The sequence below is a fragment of the Felis catus genome, chromosome A3, assembly GCF_018350175.1.
Source record: "Felis catus isolate Fca126 chromosome A3, F.catus_Fca126_mat1.0, whole genome shotgun sequence".
Lineage (NCBI taxonomy): Eukaryota > Metazoa > Chordata > Mammalia > Carnivora > Felidae > Felis > Felis catus.
In genome coordinates, this window is record NC_058370.1 from 139,950,709 (window position 1) to 139,978,600 (window position 27,892).

The window sequence follows — 27,892 nt, forward strand, 5'->3', positions numbered from 1 at the left end:
GAAGTGCATAGAAAAAAATTAAGAGGTTTGCACCGAACTATAAAATCAAAAGAGGATTCCGGCAAACAGAGTGGCAAGAAAGTTGGAAAAGAATGATTTTCTTTCCACCAAGGCAGATGTGCTTGGCACAAAGCCCGTATTTCGGGAAAACGGAATGACAACGGTATTGATTGCCGTAACAACCGTGTGGTTTCTGAGAGCCCAAGATTGCACCTAAAGGTATGTGTTGCTTCAATCGTCTGCAGGTGTGTTCTACTTAATTCATGAAAGATGCATTTCAGAGTCATTTTGAAAATATTACCTCATTGATGTGGGCAAAGGTTGCCAGGAAGTGTGAATTGCACAGGCCCGAACCCACCTAATCAGCAAAACCCTAGCATCACCTGTGGTTTCTGGAGGTTCCCCTGAGGCTTGGGTGGATTGGAATTTTGAGTAAGAACATCTATTAGCTCATCTGTGACCACCTATTTGCTGAAGTACCCCGGCCCCCTGGTCAACTCAGATTCCTTTTTTTTTTAATTCTCTTTGCCAAATCTATATTTGCAAAGAATTCCACAGTTATAGTTAGCAAATCTGTGTGTATAAATGCAGAGGTTTCTTATTCGATTTGGCTGTATTTTTCATATAGAGAAAGTGCTCAAAGTGCTTAAATCTGAGTTACGTTTTAATATTTCCAAGGGATAAGTTGGTAGGCAACCTGGAGAATTTCACTTTTGTCCAACTTAACTCTTTTTATGAGACTAACGTGAGTGCAGGGAGATGACTCGGGACGAAGTTACTTCTTTGCAAAAAGAAAGAGAAACGAGAATACCATCTCTGCAAAACATTTTGGACAAAATTATCTCCCACACTCATAGGCTGTAGCTCAAATCTGCCCCATGACTAGAAATGCCATAATGTTTTTGAAATTTATGAGTAAAATGAAAAATACCGTTGGGCTTTGAGGCGTTTCAGATTGTTGCCACCATGCATGTCCACTGTGAGAAGACAACCCAGAGCCTTCCTCCTCACTGGACAAGTCAATTGCAAAGTCAGGCCATTCACCCAGGTCCCTCTGTCATAAGAACCATCTGATGGGATGGCTCACTCACTCTCAGATTGGCCCAGGGGGTCACGCCAGCCACTCTAACAGACTAAGCCCTCGTCTTGCTGCCTGCGCACATTGAGAGTTCGGCCCCCCTCCCTCCCCTCAGGTTGACAGAGACTTGGCCCTGGGGCTCGCTGCTCCTGGCTCCTCTTCTAGAGTCTTCCGCACTCACCAGTAGGTGGGGAGAGAGCAAGAGTGCTCAGAGCTCTGGAAAGGGTGAGGGATGGGCCTGAAGGTGATGCTTGCCATTTCCGCCCGTGTTTCAGGGGCCAGAATTCGCTCTGGAGCCCACCTGGATGCAGGGGTGTGGCCTCGGGCAAGGAGCCAGGTGCCGGTGCCCCCCCAGAGGCAGCCCTAAAGCCCGCCGTGGAAGTGCGCACTCGTGTTTCAGATATTTACAGCGAAATGCACACAATCTGTGCAAATACTTGTGTTTTCTCTCTTGGCAAGACCATATTTGCAATATATTCATACATATGTTAATACATGGTATGAATGTAAAAATATATGGTACATTAAAAAAATATATGTAGTGGCCAAAAATTCTCAGTTGTAATTAGGTTTAAAACTGCAAGGAAACTGGTGTAATATTGAGATGTGATCTATAACAAGAAAATCATATTTGGTTTTCACCTAGTTTGTGGCACAAAACTCCTAAAACCATTGGAATTTCCCAAGTGATATCCGGGTTGAAGCTGTCTTTTGTTATGCTAATGAAGTGACCAGTGCAACACACGTAAGGATGGGGGCTGGGTGCCAGGAAGACCCCTCTCCAGATCTGAGTCCCACCCGCCTGAGCTCAGGGGAGGGGAGGGGGCTGCTTATGTAATAAAGGCCTCTGTACTAGGACAGGCTGTTGCTGAACACAGGACACTGGAAAGAGAGCTGTTCCCTGAGGGCGTGGAAAGTACCTTTCTCCACACCTGCCCTCTGCGTCCTTCGCATCTGCCCCCTGGAAAGAAACAAAACTCAGCCTCGTAAATGTGCGCATCCACTTGGCTTGGTCAAGGGATTCATCCCGTCTGGCGGGTCCAGGGGGCTGGGAGCACTTGCACGAAATGGAAGGTCTTATGGGGAGGAGGGTAGGCAAGGAAGTTATTAGGTCACCTTTACTGAGGGGGAAGGGCAGGGGCCCCATTAACTGGGCTACCTTGTCTTCCTTCGGGGGGGATGGAGAAGGCCTGTGTGACCTTGACTTCCTTCGGGGGGGATGTAGAAGGCCCGTGTGACCTTGTCTTCCTTCGGGGGGATGGAGAAGGCCCGTGTGACCTTGACTTCCTTCGGGGGGGTGGAGAAGGCCCGTGTGACCTTGACTTCCTTGGTGGGTGGGTGGGGATGGAGAATCCATCCTGTGTGATGGACAGGGGGACGGCCTCATTGGTGCTGATCAGGAAATGGCTGTCTGACCACTAAGGCTTACATTTCTGGGAGAGGTTAGAAGTGCAGTTAGAGTAGATATTGAGCTCCTGTTTACTGACTTGGGGTCTTAACCCAACTGATGTCATTTTGGGTCTGTGGTGTTCTAACATTGTTAATCTAGTAAGTGACGTGTTTCTCCAAGTTCTGTGATGTGTGCTGGCAAATTAACCAAACCCAAGTTGGGAGTCATGGCAACTCTAAGCTATACAATCTACAGCTGGTCAGTCAAAAGGACAGGTGGTCCGTTGACGTCTGAAGGTAGGTGGAGGGAGTCTTATAGGACTGGGCTCTGAACCCTTAGGACCCGACTCTCTCCAGGTAGGTTGTGTCAGAGTCGGGTTGAACCGTAGGCCACCCAGCTGGTGTTGGAGAATTGCTTGGTCTAGGGGGAAGTCCCACCCATTGGACTTTGGTGTCAGAATAGGAAATCTAAAGTAAATGTGTTTTATTTTATTAAAAAAATTTTTTTTTTCAACATTTATTTATTTTTGGGACAGAGAGAGACAGAGCATAAACGGGGGAGGGGCAGAGAGAGAGGGAGACACAGAATCGGAAACAGGCTCCAGGCTCCGAGCCATCAGCCCAGAGCCCGACGCGGGGCTCGAACTCCCGGACCGCGAGATCGTGACCTGGCTGAAGTCGGACGCTTAACCGACTGCGCCACCCAGGCGCCCCGATGTGTTTTATTTTAAATATCTGTTCACATATTTAACATCGACTGACTCGTCCGCTCTACATACATGCATCTTGTGATCGCACCGCACGACACTGTATCGAGTACCACGCTGGCCGGGGTGGGGACATGCAGGGTGCCCTTCCTGCCTTCCCTGAGCTGCTACAGAAAGCCGCATCGCATGGAGAAGAAGAAAAGGAAGACAACTGAACTGTATGTTCTGGGGAGGAAAAAGCCAGCATACGAGGAATTTCAAGAGATGTTTGGTGGAGGGAAAAAGCTCATTTATTCTGCCCATTTCACCATCGAAACTGCATCGATTCCTATCTGCACAGTTTTGGTAACTTGCCTAAAATAACACGCATGTGAGTTAGGTTTTGATTGTTGACAACAAGGGAACCAGGATGTGGAAACACAAGCCTCTGTAAACAAAATGCAGTCAAGTCCACTGACTCCAACCCGCGTTCACTGCGAGGTATTGATGGATACCAAGTCCTGTTTCTCAGATCAGGTTTGGAAATGAAATATTTAAACACACTTTTGTACAAAACTCATGTAAAAACGAGCTCCCACCCAACCCTGCAAACCAGGCGGATCCACTTGGCCGCTGTGCACGGTCCCCACTGTGCCATAGCCACATCCAGGGCGGTGGACCCCATGGCCCTGAGGCCCAGCCCATTTTCTCAGGGTCACTGCCATGCGGCTCTGGATAACACTGCCTTGTTTTAAATCTCAGTCTGTCTCTCAGTCCCAACCACAGGCGTCAATGGTGAGACCTGATTGCGGGGGAGAGTGGCGTAAATTTAATCCAGATAAAGGCCAAAGGTCAGGTTTTGGGGGTCGGTCACAGTGACACAAATATGAAATTGCTGTGTTGACGTTAAGCTGCGGGGCAGAGCAGAGCTCTGGTATTCTCACGGCTTCCTCTGTCCATACCACAGAAGTGAGTGGTGCATTGTGATAGGAAGGCAGCAGGATTTCAGGGCCTGGGTCGCTCCTGGGCTCGCTGTCACTCACCTGAAAGCACACGGGCAGGGTCAGCAGTCCTGGGAAGTGAACCCAGCACACCTGAGGACTGAGTCAGGGGCCTGGGCTTCATGCAGCTGGAGGGGACTCTGCAGTGTGGGCGTGGGCACAGAAGCAAGCCCCCAGACCCCAGGCTGCAGGGACCGCTGTGCTCGCAGCCGGCTGACCTCAGGGCAATCCTGGGAGATGTGGGTGTTGTGCCAGCAGAACTTGAAAGTCAGAGTCATGGGAGCAGCGGCCTGTGACTGAGTTGTTTGGACCCCCATCCTGGGAAGCTTCTGTGTTAATTCTCTGTGTGCACACAGCGCTCTCCTCCTGCTCAGTTTCGTACCTCCTCGGCGGAAACCCAGCTCGTGGTATTGAAGGGCTCCGGGCTTTATGGCCGGCCTGCCCCATCTCTCCGGCCAGCAGGGACCGCTCTCCCGCGACCCGATGCTGCCGAGGCTTCAGGGCCCTCGCCCGCGTGGGAGTCTTGCCATGTTGTGGGGTACTTCTGGTCCACGGCCTCGTGTTCTTTTTCTCAGAGAGAGTTCTGCAAAGTGTACCAGTTCCACTCCCCAAATCTGGGTCTGTGTCTGCCGGCTTGGGTGCAAAGTGACAGAAGCCAAGGTCTGGAGTAGGATGTGTTTTCAAACTATGATTCCGTTTGCATGATAATCTCTGACTTCACTGCACCAGTTTGAAAGGCCTGTCTTTGGCAGTGATTAGTAACTGATGGAACGCATGAAGTAAAATTTTAGTGTTTTAGGCCAATAATGCACAAAGTAAGCTCAATGGACTCGGTCCATTTATTTGGGTAAACTGAGATAACTTCCCTACTCTAAGTGTGTTTCCATCCCTCAAGTTTGGGAAAGATGTCCCTGCTTTAGCTTCTGTCTCCTGGCATGGCCAGTGTTGGCCTTTGACCACATTCTGAGCTGTGTCTGAGGTCTGGTCCCAACTCTGCAGCCGCTAGGCACGCAGTCGTCCCTCCCTCACCCCTCCCACACACGTGTCAACTGTGGAGATAAAGGAACAGTTGGGCAAATGCTCTGTGGTCTCACCCAGGCCTCCTCAAGATGCTGTTTGGCACATACACCAGTTCCTGTGGTCTCCCTCCTGCGCCTCTCGAACTGATTCCTCACCTCAAGGCTGACCCTGTCCTGGTTGGGGGAGGAAACGGCGAAGGGAAAGAGGGAACCGGGTCCCTGAAGCAATGACTAGTTTTGATGCGGGAGGGTTCAGACGATGCAGCCAAAGGGGGAATGGGGTGATCTTGCCTTTGCTTCTGGAAGCTCCTCATGCACATTTGGTGCATGATATTCTCACATTTGGTGGTGGAAGAGCCATCTCAGAGTTAAGTGGAGGCCATCGGGATGTGCCACTGCAGAGATGCCCTAGAGATAGCTGGGCTTGTCACGTGTGGGACACAGTGAGCTGCACAGGAAAGGTGGATTGGAGAAGCACCCGGAAACTCTGACAGACGGCATGATGTAATCCCCTGAACTGTCTCCTTTTATAATGAGTAAGGGCAAATCCTGGGTGAACGATGGGGTCTTTTTTGCTCTGTGACATGTACTGATCATTCTAATAGCTTGAACAGTATTGCTAAGGGTCGGTGGGGCTGCTCCAGTAGGAGGCAAGTACCATTTCTCTAACACCTACTGCCAGGGAAGACATTTCTTTCAAACCCAACTCCTGCCCATCAGGCTCATCCCCCACCCAGACCACTCTTCCTAACCTGTTTACACCCGTTGACTCCTCCTCAGAAAGGAGGAGCCCTCTTGTGCCCCAGATGGAGATACTTACAGTTGGCCCATCTCCCCTCATGGTTAGACCTTCTCCCCTTGTGGTTGGATGCTTCTGTCGTGGTTGTATCTTCTCCCCCTCATGGTTGGACCCTTCTCTCAAGGTTGGACTGTTTCCCCTCATGGTTGGACCTTCTCCCCCTCATGGTTGGACCCTTCTCTCATGGTTGGACTTTCTACCCTCATGGTTGGACCTTCTCTCATGGTTGGACCTTCTCCCCTCATGGTTGGAACTTCTCCCCCTCATGGTTGGACCTTCTCCCCTCATGGTTGGAACTTCTTTCATGGTTGGACCCTTCTCCCCTTGTGGTTGGACCCTTCTCTCATGGTTGGACCTTCTCCCTTCATGATTGGACCTTCTCCCCTCATGGTTGGACCTTCTCCCTTGTGGTTGGACCTTCTCCCCTCGTGGTTGGACCTTCCCCCTTGTGGTTGGACCTTCTCCCCTTGTGGTTGGACCTTCCCCCTTGTGGCTGGACCCTTCTCCCCTTGTGGTTGGACCCTCCTCTCATGGTTGGACCTTCTCCCCTCATGATTGAACCTTCTCCCCTCATGGTTGGATGCTTCTCCCCTCTGTAGTTGGATCTTCCCTCCTTGTGGTTGGACCCTTCTCCCCTCGTGGTTGGACCCTTCTCTCTTCATGGTTGGACCCTTCTCCTCTCATAGTTGGACCTTTCTTGCTGTGAGAACACTTGAATGAAGTCTCTCCTTACTAAGTCAGGATTTGACTTCTTATTTGGCACCACAATACTTGTATGTTTCCTGTTCTTCCTCCAGGTGAGTGTAAGAAACAACCAAGTTGATGTGTGCGCCATACTTTGTAAATTATACAGCACGCGCGTGAGCTTTCCCCCATTTTTACAGTGAATAGCAGGCTTCAAACCTTGTTCTATCCCTGAAGCGAGAGCCACAAAGAGCTGCCAGATCAGAGCAGCAGGGGGCACCAGAGGTTCTCCTTGTAACACATCCTCCAATGAGTCTGCAGGTTTTGGGGACAAATCCAGTGCTGCCGCCCACCAGGTTCTCAAACTGCTTGACAAGGTCTTCATCTACGCCAGCACTGGTCTTAGCACGCGTTCCAGGCCAGTGTTTGACCGTGACAGGAGCACAAGGGTCACCCTGTAGAAACACGTGGATACAGTCACTACTTCAACGGGAAGATTTGGAAAGTTTCTAAAGTGTCCCCCTTGAAGTTAACAAAGTCACATTTCAAATGGCTGTTGGTGCATTCTATAGATTTGCCACCTACAATATACAGTAGCGTTTTTTTTTTTTTTTTCAACGTTTATTTATTTTTCGGACAGAGAGAGACAGAGCATGAACGGGGGAGGGGCAGAGAGAGAGGGAGACACAGAATCGGAAACAGGCTCCAGGCTCTGAGCCATCAGCCCAGAGCCCGACGCGGGGCTCGAACTCACGGACCGCGAGATCGTGACCTGGCTGAAGTCAGACGCTTAACCGACTGCGCCACCCAGGCGCCCCTACAGTAGCGTTTTTTAATTTATCTTAAATTTACCTTTTCTTTGGCTGTCAAAGGTTGCTCTAAGATTTGTGTATTTGAACTTGGTGATATGGTTCATTCAGCGAATCTTCCCCCATTTGGTGGTTTCGGAGTCCTCCTTGGCTTGTGTCTGCAGGTGAAGGGACCCCAGCTCCAGCCGGCAACACTGAGCTGAAGCCCCAAGATGGGGAGAAGGTCTGTGACAACAGGGGGGAGGCCTGCAGGGTCACGCATGAGGGGCCCAAGCACGAGGCCTCAGGCGCTCGGCAGTGCCATCGGAAGTGGGTTCTCTGTGATAAAACCGGCCAGGCTGGCGTTGCAGCCGCGACTCCTCCCCAGAGGGGACCACAAGTAGGCTGTCACTGCCCTTGTCTGTAACCACCCTGCAGAGCACGCATTCTTATTTCCGCGTGGTCAGGCTTGAGCCTTTCCCAGCTTCCTCCTCTGTTTTCTATCTGGATATTCTGCCGCCCCAAACTTCCCCTGTTCCATGAACACTCCCTTCCCACCTACGTCCTCAGAGCCCTAGCTCTCGCCCTTCCCTGTGACCCCGTGAACCCACTGCTCCAAGTCTGACCACACACTTCCTCTTCCTGTTTATTCCCTCCTTCCCCAAATTCACCAATTCCCAACCTTCCCACTCTTGTTGGCCCCAACATCCCAAACAACACCTATGTGGTGTGGCTTTTCTCATCTTTAAATTTTGGTCATGGAGCTTCCCCCACATGAAGTATCCCCTCTCTTATGTGCATCTAAGATGATCCTGGCCCCCAGTCTCAGCTAATGTCCCACCTGCTCTCGGAAGTCTCTGAACGATGGCAGCCAACGGACCACTCATGGAAAGACACTGGGCTTGCGTTGGACATGCCTGGTTTAGCAGCCGAGTGCAGACCCCCTCCCCTGCTCCTGGTGGGAGAACTTCCTGGAGGATGTAACTTCCCACAGGGAAGGGAGAGAACCCAGATCTCAGGGTCCATGTGCCCACACAGGAGCGTCATATCCAGTCATCAGTGGGAGATGTTGGATTTGATTGACTCCTTAGCACCACCTCTTGCCCTACTGAGAGGCAGGGCCCCATGAAGGTCAAGTTTGCAGGGACCTCAGGTATGACTCAGTGCTGGCTCCTCGGAGAGGCGACATCGCCACCGAGTTTCCTGAGTATTTTCTGAGGGGTCACAGCTGTTGTAGATCAATGTGAGGATGGGGACCTGGGTCTGGAGGCCTCATCACTGTGGTCCTTGTGGGTGGCACCTGCCTCCCCTGGGAGCCTGGAAAACCCGGGTCCCGGACCCCCCCGGGCCTCCGGGCTGAGATGCGCGGGGTGACCGGCATTCACGCCGGGTTCCAGATGTCTGCCTGTGGTACCACATTCCTCATTTCCCGAAGCCCCTGAACGTCTCTTGTCCCCACTCCTTTGGGGATGGCCATTCCCCCGTTCCTCAGCTTCTAGATCATGACCTAGAGGACGGGGGTTGTGGCACCGAGACACCCCCAGCGGTCATGGGGGCAGTGTGGCCACGCAGCACCTGTGTGCTGGGATTGCCAAGTCAGTTTTGCTTTGACTACATTTCTGAGTTTCCCAGACTCTTCATTCTGAGGCAATTCGTCTGTAAACCGGTGAGATCCTTGCTGTAACTTGGCTGTAACATTAACTGTAAAAAATGACCCCAAAAGTTGGAAGATTTGACAACTAGTGCCAGCTGATAAACAAAGTACTATCTTCTTTGGTTCTTTTTCTAAATACACTTGTACGCATGACACATGTACACGGGGTCCCACAAACACAGATGAGTCACACAGAGTGAAGGCCACACAAAGGAGTGAGGAATCATTTCTAAGTCCCTTAATATTTCACCTACAGCTAAAATTCTCATTTTATTTTCAAAAATTTTTAAATGCTTATTTATTTGAGAGAGAGAGAGAGAGAGAGAGAGAGAGAGAGCATGAGCAGGGGAGGGGCAGAGAGAGAGAGGGAGACAAAGAATCCGAAGCAGGCTCCAGGCTCCGAGCTGTCAGCACAGCGCCTGACGCGGGGCTCGAACTCACAAACTGCGAGATCCTGACCTGAACCGAAGTTGGCCACTTAACCGACTGAGCCACCCAGGCGCCCCTACATTTATTCATTTTTGATAGACAGAGAGAGATAGAGTGTGAACAGGGGAGAGGCAGAGAAAGAGAGAGACACAGACTCCAAAGCAGCTCCAGGCTCCGAGCTGTCAGCACAGAACCTGACGTGGGGCTCGAACTCACGGACCATGAGATCATGGCCTGAGCCGAAGTCGGACGCTTAACCGACTGAGCCACCCAGGTGCCCCTAAAATTCTCATTTTAAATAGTAAGCTACGCAGAGTAATTAAGAATAGGATTTTAAAGCTCATTTTATTCATAAAATAAAGGAAATTAATTCATGGTATAAAAGGAATTTTAGTCATTGTAAAATAATATATGAATGTAAAGTGATTTTTAAAAATTCACTGTACCTACAATAGAACTGTTAGTGTGTCACTGACAGATCTGCAAGATAGCAGATTTCCAGTGCTAGTCACACACACAATCAACTTTTAATGTTTTATGGTATTTACATTTAAATAGGTAATCTCAGTACTTTGCAATTGCTACTGTCCCTAATGAGGGCGTAACGTGTATTTTGTTTTTGTCGTAAGGAATGTTTGCTGAAGGGTAAACCTTACCAAGGAACGTTCCCACCCCGTATTTTCCACCCAAATAGGACCCAAGGCGGGGGGGGGGGGGTGCTGGCAGGCCCCAGATGTGAACGCAGGCCCTGGGGCTACAGGCTGTCAGTGCCCTGTAATTAAGGCTGGTCCAAACCTCACACCTTCGTTTGCCGGAAAACAGACTCATTCACATGACACAGACAGGGACACAGGCATGTGGCTCGATATATAATTCAGTAGGTTCTAAAACTGTTAGTGGAAACAGACCAGAAGCCTCGAAACTTGGAATACGCAGGGCAATATGATCTTGAGGTAAATCACACACAACAGAATTGAATTAAAATAAGTGAAAAGAATTAAGATACTTTGAGGATATCAGCGCAAAATATGAGGGAGGCAATTTTTACAGGAAAATACCAGGATCTTGAAATTAACAGCAGGTGTTGAAGCAGACAAACAGGCTGGGGGGGGGGGTGCAGGCCTTGGATGAACGGGCTTGTGGGAGGAGCACAGGCCTTGGACGATTGGGCTTGTGGGGGCGCGCCCCCCCCCCCCCCCCCCCCCCGCTCGCTCCTGTTCTCCAGAGAGTTTTCCTTGACTCACAAAGGTATGTGAATAGCAATCAGCCAGGCGAGGACCAGGCGAGGACCAGGCGCCTGAGTCAGGCAGTAAGGGAGGTTGGTGGGAAATCGTGGCCAAAAAAGATTCACTTGTGAACTATTGGCCTTTGAAGCAGAAAATGAAGAAATGTAGAAACACACACACATCAGTAACCGCACAGACGCTCCCCGTGTGCCCGGCCAAATGGTCCCCTCACCGACCCTGGAGACCAGCAGCCTTGCATCCCTCCCGGCACCCCAAGCCTGCCGGGCCCATCCCGCGTTTGACGTGCCCACAGCGCTAACGTGGCCTCTTCAGGGCATGTCCCCAGCTCAGGCTCTGGGCAGATGACTGGAAATCCCTGCAGCTCAGACACAGGGCCCGAATCGCGCCCTGGAGACCCCAGGTGAGAGGGAGCACACTTCTCGTTCTGGGGTATTATCCTGGTAATGTTCTTCTCCGCCTGGTGATGTGACTGGTAAACATCCTTTTAAAGGTGACATCAGTCAGCTCACGGGTCACACGGTAGGAAACGGCGCTCTGAAGGGCGTCGTGGCCGGAGTCAGCGCGGTCCAAGGACCCGGGCTCCTCGTCCCCAGCAGACAGCATGCGACGTTCTCTGCACCCACACCGCTCTCTCCTTTGCATTAATGCACTTGGTCAGTCAGCAAACACTGTGAGCACCTCTCGAGTAAGCGCTGGAAACAGACGAATACGAAGAGGCTTCCTCCTCGCCGAGCACACCTGCTCAAGGAAGGGAGTCAGTGGGGAAACAACGAAACAGGAAGCTTCTGATGGTGACAAGGCCGTGGAAAACAGCGCGACCGTGACCGCAGAGGTTCCTTGAGACGCGGCGGGAACAGTGACGCGGGAATGGTGACACGGGAACAGTGACGCGGCGGGAACGGTGACCACAAGGGAGGCCCGAGCCAGAAGGCCCCCAGGAGGAGCTCCCGTCCGGAGGCCCGGGGCAGAGCCGGAGCCCTGAGGCAGCGGGCTTTAGGTGAACTTGGAGGCAACGGACGTCCCTGGTCCCCAGGAGGCGCCGTCTGTCCAAGTGCATTAGGGGAGCTGGGGCCCCTGGCAGGGGCAGCACAGGGCAATGGGTGGTCATGTGATCACTGGCTGTTGCACCCAGAACAGACCGTGGGGCACCTGGAGACCTGGAGCCGCCCGTGCACAGTGCTGGTGGCGCCACCTGTGGAATGTGGGGACCACTAGGAGCGTAGGGGGAGGTGGGGGTCAGCTGCAGTGTTAAATGAATAGATCAGAAAAGAAGGAAGGCTGAGCATTGAATCATCCTCTCAATAAGTTAGAAAAATACCAGTAAGAGGGGTAATAAGTGAAAGAAACCTCACATACCAGGAAGCCTAAAGGCAAAAAATAATCTATAAAAATACTATTAATATTGACAAATCTCTACAGAGCCTGGTCTGCAAAAACCAATTCAGAAATGCCAAGATTAAGAATAAAAAAGGATGTCTAACTATATAAACACAGATTAAGCAAAATAAAATAATATTAACAACTTTTTAATAAATTAGTAAGTTCTTAGAAAAATATAACTTACTAAAATGGACTTGCCAATTTCCCACCAAAACAGCACTTGAGGACTTATTACCTTTCGAGAACGTTTGGACACATGTCAACATTTCAGTGATGGCTACTAAAAAAATAGCCAATAAATAACTTTGTAATTAAAAATTAAAATAGGGGCGCCTGGGTGGCTCAGTCGGTTAAGCGGCCGACTTCGGCTCAGGTCATGATCTCACGGTCCGTGAGTTCGAGCCCCGCGTCGGGCTCTGTGCTGACAGCTCAGAGCCTGGAGCCTGTTTCCGATTCTGTGTCTCCCTCTCTCTCTGCCCCTCCCCTGTTCAAGCTCTGTTTCTCTCTGTCTCAAAAATAAATAAATGTTAAAAAAAATTTTTTTAAAAAATTAAAATAAAGGGAAATATAGGAAATGAATCAATCAATTCAAAAGCAGCCAGAGGAATAAAAAACAAAATACTATGAATACCCGGGGTCAGTATAAACCATGAGACAACATAGTGGTTGTACACGCACACATGTCTCTCATCAAAATATGTGCACACAAGATCAGATCCAAACGGTTGTCATTTGAAGACAAAAAAGATACAGATAGTCAAATTCGCTTCTACGAGTCTCATCAAAAAATTAAAAAATGGGCCTTTAAAAAATATTCCCTCTGATTTATTCTCTAAATGGTTTGTAAAAGTTTGGGATTATCTCTACTTTAAGGTATCGGTGTAATTCATACACAACTTTTGAGCCTCCTAGTATTTTTGTAAGTAGATTTTAAATCACTCGTTTAACTAGCTTAATGACGTAAACATTTAGTTATATTCTTAAATGACTGTTTTTCAGCCTTTAAAAAATTATCTCTATTATGAGCACCTGTGGCCATAGATTGTCTTCTATATTCTATTTTGCCAGTCTCAAAAAGTTTAATATGAAGTATTTTTGTTATTCATCTGTACATAGTTCTTACTTCCTTCTATTATTTTTTCATCTGTGAGTGATATGTGGATTTAATTTACTTTATAAATGTATGTTGTTATATGTCAAAATAACATTTTACTTTTTATTTCGAACAATGTTGCTGTGCTCAAGAAAGTTGTATTGTCTTACACTGACTTTTTGTAATGATTTCGACTTGTTTTAAGGCCTAGTACATGGTAAGTTCTTGAATGTTCCACATGTGCTTGAGGAGAATATACCCAACTCTTGGGTGTGGATTATTATATGTCAGGTCAAGACTGTTAATTTTGTTACTCAAATCACCTGTGGCAAAACACAGACACAACACACACACACACACACACACACACACACACACCCCAAAACGAAACAACATAACAAGATAAACTTAGGATGATCCCAGAAAGGACTAGATGGTCTTAATATTACCAATATATTAATGTAATGAAAATCACTACCAAACTCAACAGAAAAACCATATGATCTTCTTCTTATTTTGTAATTAATTAATTAATTAGTTAATTAATTATTTCTGTAAACCAAGAGATAACTCAAAACTATTAAACTTCAAAAATAAACCTCATTTTTCAGGTTTTGATTTTAAGGAGAAATCCCCAGTGATCAGTAAGTATATTGAAACATGTGGGAAACCCCCTCAGTGACCAGGGTGGTGCAAAATCAAAGTCCAGCGAGATGCCGTTTTACCTCCATTAGGTGGCTGGAAATATGCAAGTCCAGAAACAGCACATCTAAAGTCACGCAAGATCTCGAGCCTGGATGTGAAGTGTAAATACTCAACCCCCCGCAAGCGACTGAGAAGCTCAAGTTCAGTGAAGATGTGCACACGGGGTTATCTCCTCCTGCGTCTGCACCAGAGGAACCTCACGCACATGCCGAGGAGACAGACGTTATTTGTAAAAGAGAAGGGCTGGAAAAGCCAGGGACCGTTACAGAAGAATGGCAACATCTATTGCATTACATCCTTTGCAGAGACGCATAATATTTTATTTCCAGTTAGGCAGCATTGTTCCTTAAAGAAACTAAGTTATCTTAATTGAATTCTTCAATATTCCAAGATATCAAATTATTATAGTTTCAAATTCTGTTCCTAACAAAGTTATTTGTTTCAAGCATTTTCCTCTTAAATAAATGAATGTTCTTGCTTCTCTGTCTCTGTCTCTCTTTGTCGCACACACACATTCTCTATAAAATGAAGAGAAGACATTCCCTACACTTTCAATACTCCTGCAAAGCAAGCAAACAAAACGAAATCAATACTTTTGGTCATATATCACTTGAAGTGAAAAAATCTAGCACCTTAAAATATAGGCGGCCCACTTGGAGGAAATATGGGGGATTTTGTGTATCAGTTTCAATGATCCTGAACCCACTGGTGGCTCCCAAACTTTTAAACTCTGGGCCAACAGGTTCGCTTGTATGAATTCTTTGCGGAAGGAGACCGAGGTCTCGGGTGACACCTACTCTCCGTTAAATCTGGGAGCCTTCTTGTCTACGCAGGTTACGTCGTCTTCCGCAATAAAGGTGTTCTCCACTCTTTAACTGAAAAAAACAAAAGATGTAAGACCCTCGTGCAGACATTGTGAGCCATAGGAACTGAATCAGCTCTCCAGCCTTCATACTCAGGGATTCTTTTCTGTAGTTTTCTTTGAAGCAATACACAGCTTTCTTCATTTTTAACATTTGCATCAGTTTGTGTTTATTCTCTACATACTCTCTAGTACTTCTCTGCACCTTAATTTCAACGTAGGGCTGTTCCAATATATGGGATCTCTTTTTTAGACAAATGACTTTTTTGCCACTTCTGAGTCTCAGAGTTGCTACTTTATACGTGAAGTGATTTTTACTGCATTTTATTTGAAGAGTAAGATTCCATGGGAATTACATTCCTAATAACCAGAGCTAGTTATGTTTTGTTGTTGTTGAAAGCATCCAGAATGGGTTGATGATAAATACGGTGTTAATTATTAATATAAATATTATTTTGTACAGTTGTAGCTGGACATGACCCACGTCGGGCTCTGTGCTGACCGCTCAGAGCCTGGAGCCTGCTTCAGATTCTGTGTCTCCCTCTCTCTCTGCCCCTCTCCAGCTTGTGCTCTGTCTTTCTCTCTCAAAAATAAATACACATTAAAAAGAAAAAAAAATAACAATAATAAGGGGTACCTGGCTGTCTAAGTCATTGGAGCGTGCAGCTCTTGATTCCAGGGTCGTGGGTTCCAGCCCCATGTCGGGTGTACAGATTACTTAAAAATAAACCTTTAAAAAGAAAAAAACCAACATAATACAAGTCATTATAAGCCATTGCGTTTCTAAAGCCAAGAATCACATGCTCCGCTGACTGAGCCAGCCAGGCGCCCCACTAAAGCCTGCAATTCTAGATAATTTAAGCGATAATAGAATGTGCCCAGTAAAAATATTTCATTGATCTAAGTTCTCAACGATTGCTTTGGCTTAATGATTACACAGCTTCAAATTCCACACTTGTACGACTTGTACTTTAATAGCCGTTGAATATGGTAACCGCTTCTCTCAGAGACCTTGCGGGTGCGCCTTCCGTCCTGCCACGGCTGAGTCGGTACCGACACCCCTTCCAGGCTGTGTGGGGCCCAGGGCCCCCACACCCCTGGCAGCTGGTTTGTGTCTCCAGCCCGAGTTACAAGGTAACTGCATTCAAACATGGATCTGAACAGGCAGCGGGGACAGAGCAGCGGTGAAGACAGAGGAAGAGCCCAAGTTCGGTTCTGAGTCAGCGCGAACCTCCCCGAGAGGCAGCGAGAGTCCAGGGGAGGCAGATGCCCAGGTCTGTGCCTCAGACAGACCCTCCGGAAAGTGGGCGCAACTCCTAAGCACTGGGTCAGGTGATGTCACCCAGCCATTGTCTCTGATGTGTGAGGAGATGAAAAACTTAGGCGGTTTTACAGGCTGTCTGAGGAATTTTCGACCTATTTTCTGTTGAAGGGTATTCGCTGAAGTATATCAGTGCTGGAGACACTTGGACGCATCCTGAATTGATCCTGAAGAAACGGCAACTTGGACAGACAGCATGACAATTTCTGGGATTTATTCTGAAATAAGACGCTATGAATCTTGACCAAAATAATCTTAATACTTAAGATGTTTCCTATGGACTCACGTATCTGTTGCTTCACGAAAAAAAAAATCCAGATTAAAATGACTGAAATGAGCTTTTTCATCCCTGTGGGAGGATTGGGAGTCCTCGCTGCACAGGTGGGCAGTGTGACCGCGGAGCAGACGTCACCGGGTCATTTGGGGAAGGGGGACCCGCCGTGCACCTGCTCATCGCCGCGACAGGCCAGCGTGGACTGCACATCTACCCTTTCCTCACAACCAAGTATTTCGTATGTTACTTCTTTCCTCTTGCACCTCCTGTTATTTGTTAATTAGAAGTTAATTTGGTGTCTTAGTTACACAGACAATATTCTGTGAAAGGCGTTTTCACCGGCTGCTTTTCTTTTCTGGTCACTATTATTTATTATTTGTTTTATTTCCTGACTGTTATGGAAAATACTTTTTTTAATAGAGGAGGGTGTGTTGAAGCCCGTCTGCTTTTCACCAAGTGAACCCGGTGCCGCTGGTGTAAAGGCATTGCCATATTACTTTGAAACAATTCTGCAGGTCATAAATAGTTCATAAAAGCGTGTTAAAAGCATCAGCAGGAGGCAAGCATGTTTTAGGGAATTTCATTGCTAAGGGGAACAGAAGTTGTACGGTAGCTATATAAAAAATGATCAAGAGAACCATATATACGAAAAACAGGCATATGAAATATTATGACAAATGAAGGATACAATATATGGCATAGTTTGAATTTTCAAGTTAGCCTCAAACTAAAGCATTCGTAATAAAGTTTTAAAATCTTTTACTTTATTCGATGCATAAAATACTGGGTAAACATGCCACTAAAAGACACCCTTCGTATATAACTTCACGTTTCTCCTCTTCCAGGAACGTCATGCTACCAAGTTAGGGTTCACTCTTATCGTACTCTATTTGGCAGTAATTAGCAAAGTGGACTATAGATACATATTTTCTGATATGTGGACATGTTCACAATACGCAAAGTCCAAAAGCACTGAAATCGCATGGTTTTTGTAACCTGGGGAGATCAGAGTTATTTTAAAATTTGTACATAAATTAAATTTTAATAATAAATTTATATCTTGCCATTTCAAAGTTGGTTGATTTGAATTACACACCCTATCACTGCACTGTGGTGTCACCTTTCCCCCGAGTTGCCGATTCTGTATTCCTGAGAACTCCGTGGGGGTCCAGTGATGCCACGAGGGAAGCATGGCCACGTTGCAGATACGTGCCGTCCAGCAGACGAACGTGGCCTGTTCCTGGAACGGCGCTGTGATGAGGCTCCTTCTCCAGCTCTGTCATCCCTGACGCACCGCAGCTCCAGGGTCAGGCCCTGGGGACCCCGGAGGTGAGGGGCGGTCAAGAGCTGCGCAGGGGTGTGCGACCTTCTGAGAGGCTCTGTGGTTGCAGCCCGGTGGGAACTCGTCGGCTTCTCTGACTTTGGGGGCTCCAGGCCCCTCAACTGGACAGACTAGACGGGAGTCCCCGTGGAGTCCCAACAAGCCTCCTGGGCAGTCACATCACCGTCTCAGGAGAGTGGCCCGTGCTGACTGACACCCCCCAGCGGGTTCCTTCCTGCCCACCTCACAGCCGCCCGTTCCCGCAGGCTGGATCACTTGTTGGACACAGTTAATTTCATTTAAAATGATACACTTTTTCATCTTTTCAATTCTTCATTTAACACATCTATTGACTATCTGCTGCATAGAAAGAATTTTGAAAGAGAGTTCTATAAAAAAACACCTATTTCATGTTTAATTAGATTGATAGAACTTCCAGAATCATGCTTTATTTCATTTATATTTTTTTAATGTTTATTTATTCTTTGAGAGAGAGAGAGAGAGAGAGAGAGAGGGCAGGGGAGGGGCAGAGAGAGAGACATGGAATCCGAAACAGGCTCCAGGCTCTGAGCTGTCAGCACAGAGCCCAACGTGGGGCTCAAACCCACGGACCATGAGATCATGACCTGAGCCAAAGTCAGACGCTTAACCTACTGAGTCATCCGGGCACCCCAGAATCATGTTTAATGATCAAGATAACTATCTATCTTTAAATAATATAAAAGACAGTGTAGGAATCACTGTCTTGTTTATATTTATTAATGGGATTGCCTATTAAATGATTTCTTCAGTTTGTTTAAGACAGCTTTTAATTAGGAGTGGGTGTAAACTTGATTCTATTTGGACTCAATCAAATGCATCCACTCACTTGCCTGAATGACATACTAGAGCACGATGCCCAAATTCCTGATATTAAGCCATCTCATTCAGGAAATAAATCTTAGACATAGAAAATGGTTTACTGTTTAGGATTCCTGCATGTACGGGATGGGAGTGTGGAGCTCTTCTGTGAGGTGTCTTTGACAAGCGTTTGTCAGTTATTACGATGGAGTGGATAATTCTCCACCCAAGAACAGATTCTGTGAATTCTTGAAATCTTGGAAGAACATAACATTCTCACTCCAGGACCATGATGGAGAATGTTCATTATTTAAAAATTTTCTGTATTGACCATTTTATATAGTCACTTTTTTGATGTTTATTTTTTAAGAGAGAGAGAGAGAGAGAGAGAGAGAGAGAGCGAGCGAGCAAGGGAGGGGCAGAGAGAGGGAGACACAGCATCCAAAGCAGGCCCCATGCGGGGCTCGAGCCCACAAGCCGTGAGATCATGACCTGAGCCAAAACCAAGAGTCGGACGCTTGACCGACTGAGTCACCGGGTGCCACCCTTTGATCTGCATTACTGTTGCTTGTGCTGCACATGGTTTCCTACTAGACGACCCTTTAGGAAGAAGGTATATGCAGACTGTCTTTACCAGAACAACCCCAGGTCTCGCTGCAACAGGTCAGCTGAGCCTCTGCCGGGAGCAAGTGAGGTGACCTTACAAACAACCATGTCTTGAACAGGGTACATCACGCTGCTCTCCGGGTTCAGAGCTCACGGTGGGACAAATCTGGGGTCACGTGTGGTCTCTCCACGGCTTCTGTTCCTTGGTGCTGACGGAGGTTACCTTCTAAATGCTCCCAGCCTTCACGGGAAGTGTTAGATGTCACAAGATTTCCTCAACCAGGAATTTAAGACTTAAGAGTAAGACCTCTGCTGTCTTAATGAATGACCCAATCATAACCCTAGCGTTTCCACACTCCACGCTTATCTAGAAAACACAAAAACATTGGCTTCATTTAATAATCTTTGGTATTCTGCTTCTGAGCACAATACAAACACTTTCTATCAGAGGGTCAGTAAAGCATAATCGATGCAAATGGGTGGATTTTAAAACTCGAGATATCACCGAGGGAAACCCTCCTGGGAATGTGTGCCTTACAGTGACTGTTCCTTCACTAATTTCTCAGTACCCGCTGGCTAAGTCAGCTTCCTGGTTGGAGTCTCAAGGTTCCTGAGCCGACAAAGTGGTGACAGGCGTCAGAGACGGGACAATTGCCTGCCAGGGCTGTTCTCTCCCCTCATTTCAGGCTGAAAGCCAAAAAATTACATTCTTTATCACAGCAAGACCAGAAGAAAGGCTTCTGAGATGTACAATGCCTGCCCTCCCTCACAGAGTGGGAAAACCATAACCCCGCCGGGCACCTCGCCAACGCAGAGTGATTTTGGAGTTATGAAGTGCTTTCACCCATATGATTTCAAATCCTCCCAATTGTGAGACTTTTGGAGACAGTTTCAATGTTGTTCTACTGGAAGGCTGCACATGTTGCTTAAAATCGAAGACGTCCTATAGGACTCTTTCCCTGGGAAGTCACTTTTCTGTGTGAGCCTCAGTTTCCTTCCCTACAAAATTAGAACTTTGGCTGGAAAAGTCGAAATTCTGTTTCTCCCTTAATATTTTATTGAAGTCCTCTGCAAGTGCCTCGCTTCAGGTCATGCGAACAACAGCTGGTTCAAGGAAGCAAAGAGTCTGCATTAGTCACATCTGTAAAAAAGCACACCTGCTTCCTACACTTACATCTGATCACTTCACCTGAAATTTGCTTGAGAAATTACACTAGATGCTGTCCTGAGTAAGGTGATTTAGATCCATGTAAAATCAGCATTGAGAGGTACCATGCTGCACCACACCGAAGTTTTGTAGATACCTATGAAGAAATGCCCACAGTCCCCTCTACCCTTGATCAGGCTTAATTTATGTTGAGGAATACGGAGTTAAGTTCCTAGAATTGTATCTGTGAAACAAGGTACAAGTCCTGGCTTCAAGACTCCCATCGGGGTCTCTCCAGGAGCACGTCCTGTAACCCTCACGCAGCAGCTCAGCTTAGAGCCTTTTCCTAGAGGATCTGATCTCAACAGACGTCCTCTTTTCTCGCCATGTTACAGAGATTCACATAGCTTGCTCAATTTTCCCATAAGGACCCACATGGGCTGACCACAAAGGCAGTCCACGCATTTTTACACACACACACACACACACACACACACACACACACACACGTTAGTGTCTTGACTCTGGCAAGTATTAGCAAGGAACATAAGACACATATATGGAAGTCATATAATATACAATATATGTGATATATAAAGTTTTGTATATATTATACATTTAATATGTAATATTAAGTTAAAATACATAATAAAGAAATATATGACACATTCCCTCTAAGAATGAAAAGGGAATCATATACTATATATGATACATAATTATATCTTACTGTGTGCCATATATATGCTCACACTGTCTCCCGCTACCTGTGAACTCACAGTTGGTGGCGGTGGCCCCACCCTTGGTTCCCTCCCTATTGCAGGAGCAGGAGGCCTGTGGCCGGGCGGGACCCTTAACAGAACGCAGACTTGCTGGAAACTTTTAAGTCCGGCAATTAGTCAACTGGAATTAGAAACCTTTATCTGAGCATGGCCTTGGTTCCATTTGAAGAAAAGGAAGTATAGAAGAGGGTAGAACTTACTTATTGTTCATTTGACAAATATTCAGTGTTTTCTAAGAGTTAGCAAGTATTTATGACCCAAACCAGGAAAGTCCTCACTTCCGGTGGGGAAGGGGGGTAGAGTGTGAACAAACATCATAGTAAATGATGAAAATAAATAACTAATTTGTCAGGTGCTGAAAGCTATGAAGAAAAATAAAGCACTTTCTACCCGTTTCCTCTCAGCTCTGCTTGAGCACAGGCTGAGGGCGGGAGTCCAGTGTTGTCTCCAGGTCTCACCTGCGCATCTGGCCTTCTGCTCGGGTCACTTTGCATTAAACGGATAGATTCCCGACTTGCACACTAAGAAGTCAGAGGCGAAGAGACGTTCCCTGTCCTTTTTCCTAAACTAAGCCGCATTGCCACATAGATGCCAATAAATGAGCACGTGTGTGACGAGGTCACCGGTGACTGTCCCAAGAGGGACGTTAAATGGTCATTGAACCCAAGAAACACTTGAGGGCCTCTCACAGTGGGACGGTCAAGACAGTCCCTTCTGACGAGCTGACACCTGCCTGGGGATGGCGTGGTGTGGAGAGCCCCCTCCATGTGGCGCCCTGGGCAGAAGTAATGGGGCAGAGACCCCTGCGCCCAGGACGAGGGCTCTGGTGTGGCCGCACACGGTGGGCGGTGGGTGGCTCCAGAGGGGTGAGGACGCCGGCCTGGGAGCGGCAGGATTAAACCACGTGTTCGGGTAGTACGTGAGCACCCGGGGGAGGGCAGCGGGGGCCGCAGCATCTCTCGTGGGCTCCGTGGTGGCTCCGTCTTGAGTGGCCGCAGAGACAGGAGAGCAGAGGGATGCTGACAGGACGCGAGGAGTCAGGCAAGAAGCAGTACATTTACTTTGAGAAGTCTGGTGCACGCTAGTGTCACAACGAGATGGGGCGCCCGGCTGGCTCAGGTGTGGGACCTGCGACCCTTGATCTCCAGGTTGTGAGTTCAGGCCTCATGTTGGGTAAAGAGATTACTTAAAAATAAATTCTTCAAAAAAAAAAAAAAAAGAAATGAGGAAGTTTCTGGAAGGAGAGTCTGGGAAGTGGGGAGGCGAGAATAGAATGTGGACACACTATGCGCAAGGTGCCTCCTAGTCCCACTGAGCACACGTGGGCTTGTGGCCTGGCGGTGGCGGCCGCCCTGGCCACCTCGGGAACCCTGCCCAGCTCAGGGCTGAGGGGTGAGGGACAGCTCCTCCTGCCGCTCCAGGGGAGACACATTGGGGACCTCAAGCTATAATCGCATTACTGCTGCACGATGACCAGGGTCCTCTGACAACCCGTTAGTCTTCCTAATCACCAGGAGACCTTCAGCATTTAGCTGGTAAATAACTAAATTTAATTAATACTCTAGTTGTGCTGGGAAAACTTAATTTCCAGCGTTCTCTGTGCTTTTGTACAAGCACAATTCTATTTCCTGGGTTCTTTGGGATTTGTGATGATGATATGTAAAGACACCAAATGAAATGAAAAAAAATAAAGCAATAAAGCCGACTGTCACGGACTGGTGGGGGGTTTGCTGTCTGAATCCCAGGAGTTACACTGTTCCCCCCCAGGCCAGCAGGGAGACCATAAATACTTGTAATTCTGCCCTAGGAAATCACAGCGCGAGTGGCCCTGCTGCTACAGCCCAGCGGGAGAAAATGCCGGAAGTCTGGACACCTTTCTGAGGACTCAGAGGTGGCACGTCCTCAGTGCTGACCCATCCACCCAGATGCAGGTGAGGAGGTGACAGAGCCTTGGTGCGCTGGCCTCTGGTCTGTGGGAGGTGGGGCCCCCACGCCTCCAGAGCCTGACTTCTTTCTCTGGAAAGTGGGGGTCGTCCCACCTGGTGACCCTGCAGGGGAGAAACGCGACAGGTGCGATCTGGTAACTGTGTCGTCTGTGGAGATTAGCCTTCACCCATCCCTGGGGATTCCTGCTGTCTACAGCCGCACCTGACTCAACCGAACTCCAAGTTCTCTTGGCCAAAGAAACTGCTAGAAGCTGCCATTGCACGCGGACAGGGTCTTTCTTCTCAGCCATGGGCCCCGGTGCTCCCCTTGTCACCTTGTCCTACAGGTACCGCATCCGAACTGTGTCCAGGTGAGGACATGGCCCACCGCCAGCCTGCAGCATGGCGCTCGGCTGGGGACAGTGAGAATGACTCATCGCTTAGGGTCCCCGTAGACCGAGGGGTTTTCCTGGGAGAAGAAATGAAACACGGTCAACAAAGCCTCCGGCGAGAGCCCATGAGCGTGGCTGGTGGGAGGCACGTTGAGCGCCAGCCCCGGGTTCCTGGGACCGGCCGATTCCCGGGTGGCAGTTGATGTGCGGGAACATGTGTGGGTTCAAGGCAGCGAGGTCTGAGCAGCTCTGCGAGATGTCTGGCCTCGGTCTCCTCGTACGTGGAGGGACGGCGACGCCCACCCTGATGCTGATGCTACCACATGACGTTGTACATGTTTGTCACGTGTAAGGGGTTCCTACTGCCCAAGGTGCGAACATTCGATATTAGCACCAGATACAGTGATCTCTAACTTTAAATTATGACTTAGCACGAATTTGAAAATACATTTTCTTATCAGAAATACGCCTGTCTGTATTTAATGGTACCTTCTGTATTGAGTTAACATCATCTGACCTTTATAGACGAGTTGACTCATTTCCGTATAAATGAATCAGATACAACCCAAGACTTATCTTATTATAAAACATGGTTAAGGAATCATAATGTCTCCTCCAACTTACTTCTCATTTGTGCTTGTCTAAAACATCGAAAATAAGTGGCAGTGGAGTCAGGACGAGACAACGACCTTTTGTAAATGTGGCTCCGGCTCGAATAAAGACCAGCCTCGGAAGGGAACCAAGATTTGGATTTCATGTTGGCTTCAGTGCAGACGCGCCTCAAAGCCCCTCGCAGCCACCACACGGTCACCGCGAGGGCCCCAAAGGGCCTCCCGTGAGTCGGGTGTGGCTGCTGGAAGCTGCACAAACTGGGTGCCACTTCCTTGTTTTTTAAGGTTATTTATTTTGAGAGAAAGAGAGAGAGAGAAGGAGCAGGGGAGGGGCAGAGAGAAAGGGAGAGAGAGAATCCCAAGCAGGCTCTGCACTGTCAGCAGCCCCAACGCGGAGCTCGATCCCACAGACCGTGAAATCGCGACCTCAGCCAAAATCGTGAGTCAGACGCCCAAGCCACTGAAGCGCCAGGGGCCCCCACTTCTTTACGGAAGGCCAGCACGTCACCCTCTGGGCCCCGAAGACTGAACACCTCTCTGAAGACCTTACATGATGCAAATGAACATGAATTAGATCTGGAAGCGACACCCCAACAGGCCTGCAGACTTGCGGAGATGAGGTCAGCATAAGCAGCATTGACGGTTTTGCTTGTGCCCATGTCTACCCTTCGGTTTGGAATGATGGGATGACGGAATGGTCCCACAATGCTGCGTAACTGTGACCGCAGCTTAAAAAGTGTCTGTCATCTCTTCACGGCGTGGGATTGGCTGCTCCCTGCGTCTGGTTTGCGCCACGGGAGTATAAATCTCTGCGGACCGAAGGGTTTGAGACAACACCAGAAACACGGCGGTGCGTCTGTCGTGTGCTGGGGATACACGGTGCTGTGTTTGCTTTAAGTGGATGATATTTGTTGTCACGGAAGTAGGAGCAGGGGCAGTGGTGACACAGGGAAACGGATTGTGTGCTCAGGCCCGTGGGCTCCAGGGGACCGGCGGCCCTGCCCGGGGAACGTGGTCGGCGACACGGGGAGTGGGGGAGTCCGGCTGCCCGAGGAGGCTTCTCCCCACGGCGCCCCCAACCTCGTTCACGGCGGGCTTCTCGGCAGCCGCGTGGCCAGTGGATCTACGGACGGTCCTTTTCTCTCTTTTCTGCTTAGCTGTTACGACATTCTCGCCCCCGTCCTTAATGAGTGGCCAGAAAACTTCTAATGCTTCTAGTAACTCCCCCAGATACCTCCAAACTACCTAATGACCGATTCTTGGGAGACTGTATCTCCCGCAAGTTTTGTTCTGCTAACGTGGAAAAAAGCGGTTCCATAGGGTGTAAAAATCAAGACTCTCTTGGCTATCAGTGACAGAATAATTGTTACCTTATTTCTTTGCTGGAAAGGAAAGAGGAGGAGTGTTATCATCACAAACCCATCTCATACCGCCTTCTCCGTGCTGTACCAGCCCCCCGCCCTTCCCCCCCTCCGCCCCTCCGCCCAGGGAAAGCCTTTCTCTGTTAGCTGCACTGCACACTGCTGTCACCAAACACGGCCCCTGGGGAAGAGGCAGGCTCTCTGTGGACGCGCCGTGCCACCCGAGGGGCAGACATGATTAGCCTGGTACCAGCTGCCCCCGTCATTTCCACGCTGGAGCAGATGGTCGCTCTGTGGGCAGCACAGGCACGCAGGCTCAGGTCTAGGGGGTCAGGCGCCGCCCAGCAGGTCTGGAGGGAGGGGTGGTGTCCAGGGGAAAGTGAGGAATCTGGGCAGACACGGAGGAGGAGGTGTGGCCCGTGCGCTCTTGGAACGAAAGCATTTGCACAGAACTCATGGAGCGCGGGTGTGGACAGCAGGCTTTTAGGTTTGATGATCCCCACAGTGACCCGCAGGCTGGCACCGTTATGTCCTCTTTATAAAGGTGGAAAAGACGCAGGAGGGAGAGATGACGGGCTCGCACACAGAGAAGGTGGAAAAGCTGGGACCTGACCGGGCCCAGGCTCTGACCTCAGCAGCTGGATCTGAGACGCAGATACAATCTGTCACGCACATTAGGAAGCACTGAGAGCAAAATAGGCCCCTACTAGTCACGAGGCTGGGACCCCAGTGTCGACCAGTGCAGACAGCCACGCGGTCAGTCTCAAGGCGCGTGTGGGAAAGCCCACCTCCAACGTCCTGCTCTGTCCTTGGGGACTGGCCAACAGGATGCTCTGCATCAGCAAGAACCAGGGGGCCTTCTAGTGTTCCAACCCAGAGGCTAGGAACCTCCCCGGGGGGCCAGTCCCGCCTCAACACCACTGACGTTTAGAAAAGATAGCCAACTACAGTTTTCAGTTTTCTCCGGGTCAGGATGGAAAACAAATTGAGCTAACATTTTGCTTCCCCTTGTAAATATGCTTAAATCTTTGATGATGATCAAGCTTTTTAAGATAAATTAGGAATTAATTTTTAAGTTAACCAGAACTATTTGTTTAAGAATGCGTTTCTATTTTCTTTTTTAGCAAGTTCTTTGTAATTTCACAGTTGAATAACTAGTTTGCTTGCATTTTCCCCGAACCATTTATGTCCTTGCTGCCCTCACTGTGGTCAGACCCCTCTGCCGGTCAACCCTGCTGAAATGTCATCAGTGGGCTCATCACCACCTTCTCCAGATCGTTAATAACGAGATTAAGACTATTTGGACTCCCAGGGCGCCTGGGTGGCTCAGTCGGTTGAGCGACCGACTTCGGCTCAGGTCATGATCTCACAGCTCATGAGCTCGAGCCCCTCGTCAGGCTCTGTGCTGACAGCTGGGAGCCTGGAGCCTGCTTCGGATTCTGTGTATCCCTCTCTCTCTCTCTCTCTGCCCTTCCCCCACTCATGCTCTGTGTCTCTCTGTCTCAAAAATAAATAAAAACATTAAAAAAAAAAGACTATTTGGATTCCCTAAAACCAGCTCCCAGGGCACCATGGGCAAACGTCCTCCACCCTGAGAACATCCCGTTGATCAGCTCTCTGGGCCAGGTCCACCTTGCGGACAGCACGAAGCACCCTGGCAAGCCGCGGGGGCCCTGGAATATTTCCCTGTTGGCACACTTTTTCTGAAATTCTGTGTTCCCCTAAGCATGTTAACCTTTCATGATTTTGTTCTTGTTTGGTCTAATTGCCAGGTGAGAAGAAAGTTGGCTGAAGGCACGGCTGCAGGAGACAGCTCTTTCTGCCTTCCGGCCGTCCAGTGGAAATGCCTTTTTTCTGAGACAGCCACCTGCTGAGAATGTCTGACTTCATCCACCACTCGGTTGTCCTCGTCTCTAACCCCCCTTGATGTTTAACTGGAGAAGAAATTCCCTTAAAGGACCAACATATTTCTGGAGGATTACACTTGTAACCTGGAGTCCTTCAAGGACCGTATGTCACCAAAACCAAAACAAAAGTCTTCTCCTTTGAAAACTGTGACCTCAGGAAGGAGAGGGAAGCTTAGATCACAAAACATTTAAAATTAAATTAAAATTAAAATTAGATTAATCCACCTAATGAGAGGATTAGTCCATCCTCTTATGGGTATTGGTTACTTAGTCATACAACGTCGTGCTGCCTCGTGCTGGCTCAACAGCACCCCGGTAAAATCACACAAGTTCATGCCAAGCAGCAACGATGGCAAAGAAGTTACCGATAGACACTGGGCTTTTGGCCCACAGTTCTGTCCGGGTGTTGGCTGTGTCGTGCTGTGTCTGGGTGGAGGGGAGGGGGCCAGCCATCCTAATGCGGAAGGCCCATCTTTGTTGTGTGTTTATGTGGAACGCACACCCGGGCTCTCTGGTACGTAACCGATCGTGCCGCGCTTCGGCAGGAGCCTGCCGTGTGCTGCTTCCGTGGGTACTGAGGCCCCAGCACGGCAC

The 27,892-nt window shown here is 48.6% G+C and overlaps 1 long non-coding RNA gene across 1 annotated transcript; it reads left to right on the forward strand.

Moving 5' to 3' along the window:
* The first annotated feature begins 1,960 nt into the window (after positions 1-1,960).
* On the forward strand, positions 1,961-27,473 carry LOC123384662. Its single transcript, XR_006596131.1, has 3 exons — positions 1,961-2,070; positions 22,910-23,033; positions 27,164-27,473. It is a non-coding gene; the product is annotated as an uncharacterized LOC123384662 (long non-coding RNA).
* Positions 27,474-27,892: the final 419 nt, after the last annotated feature.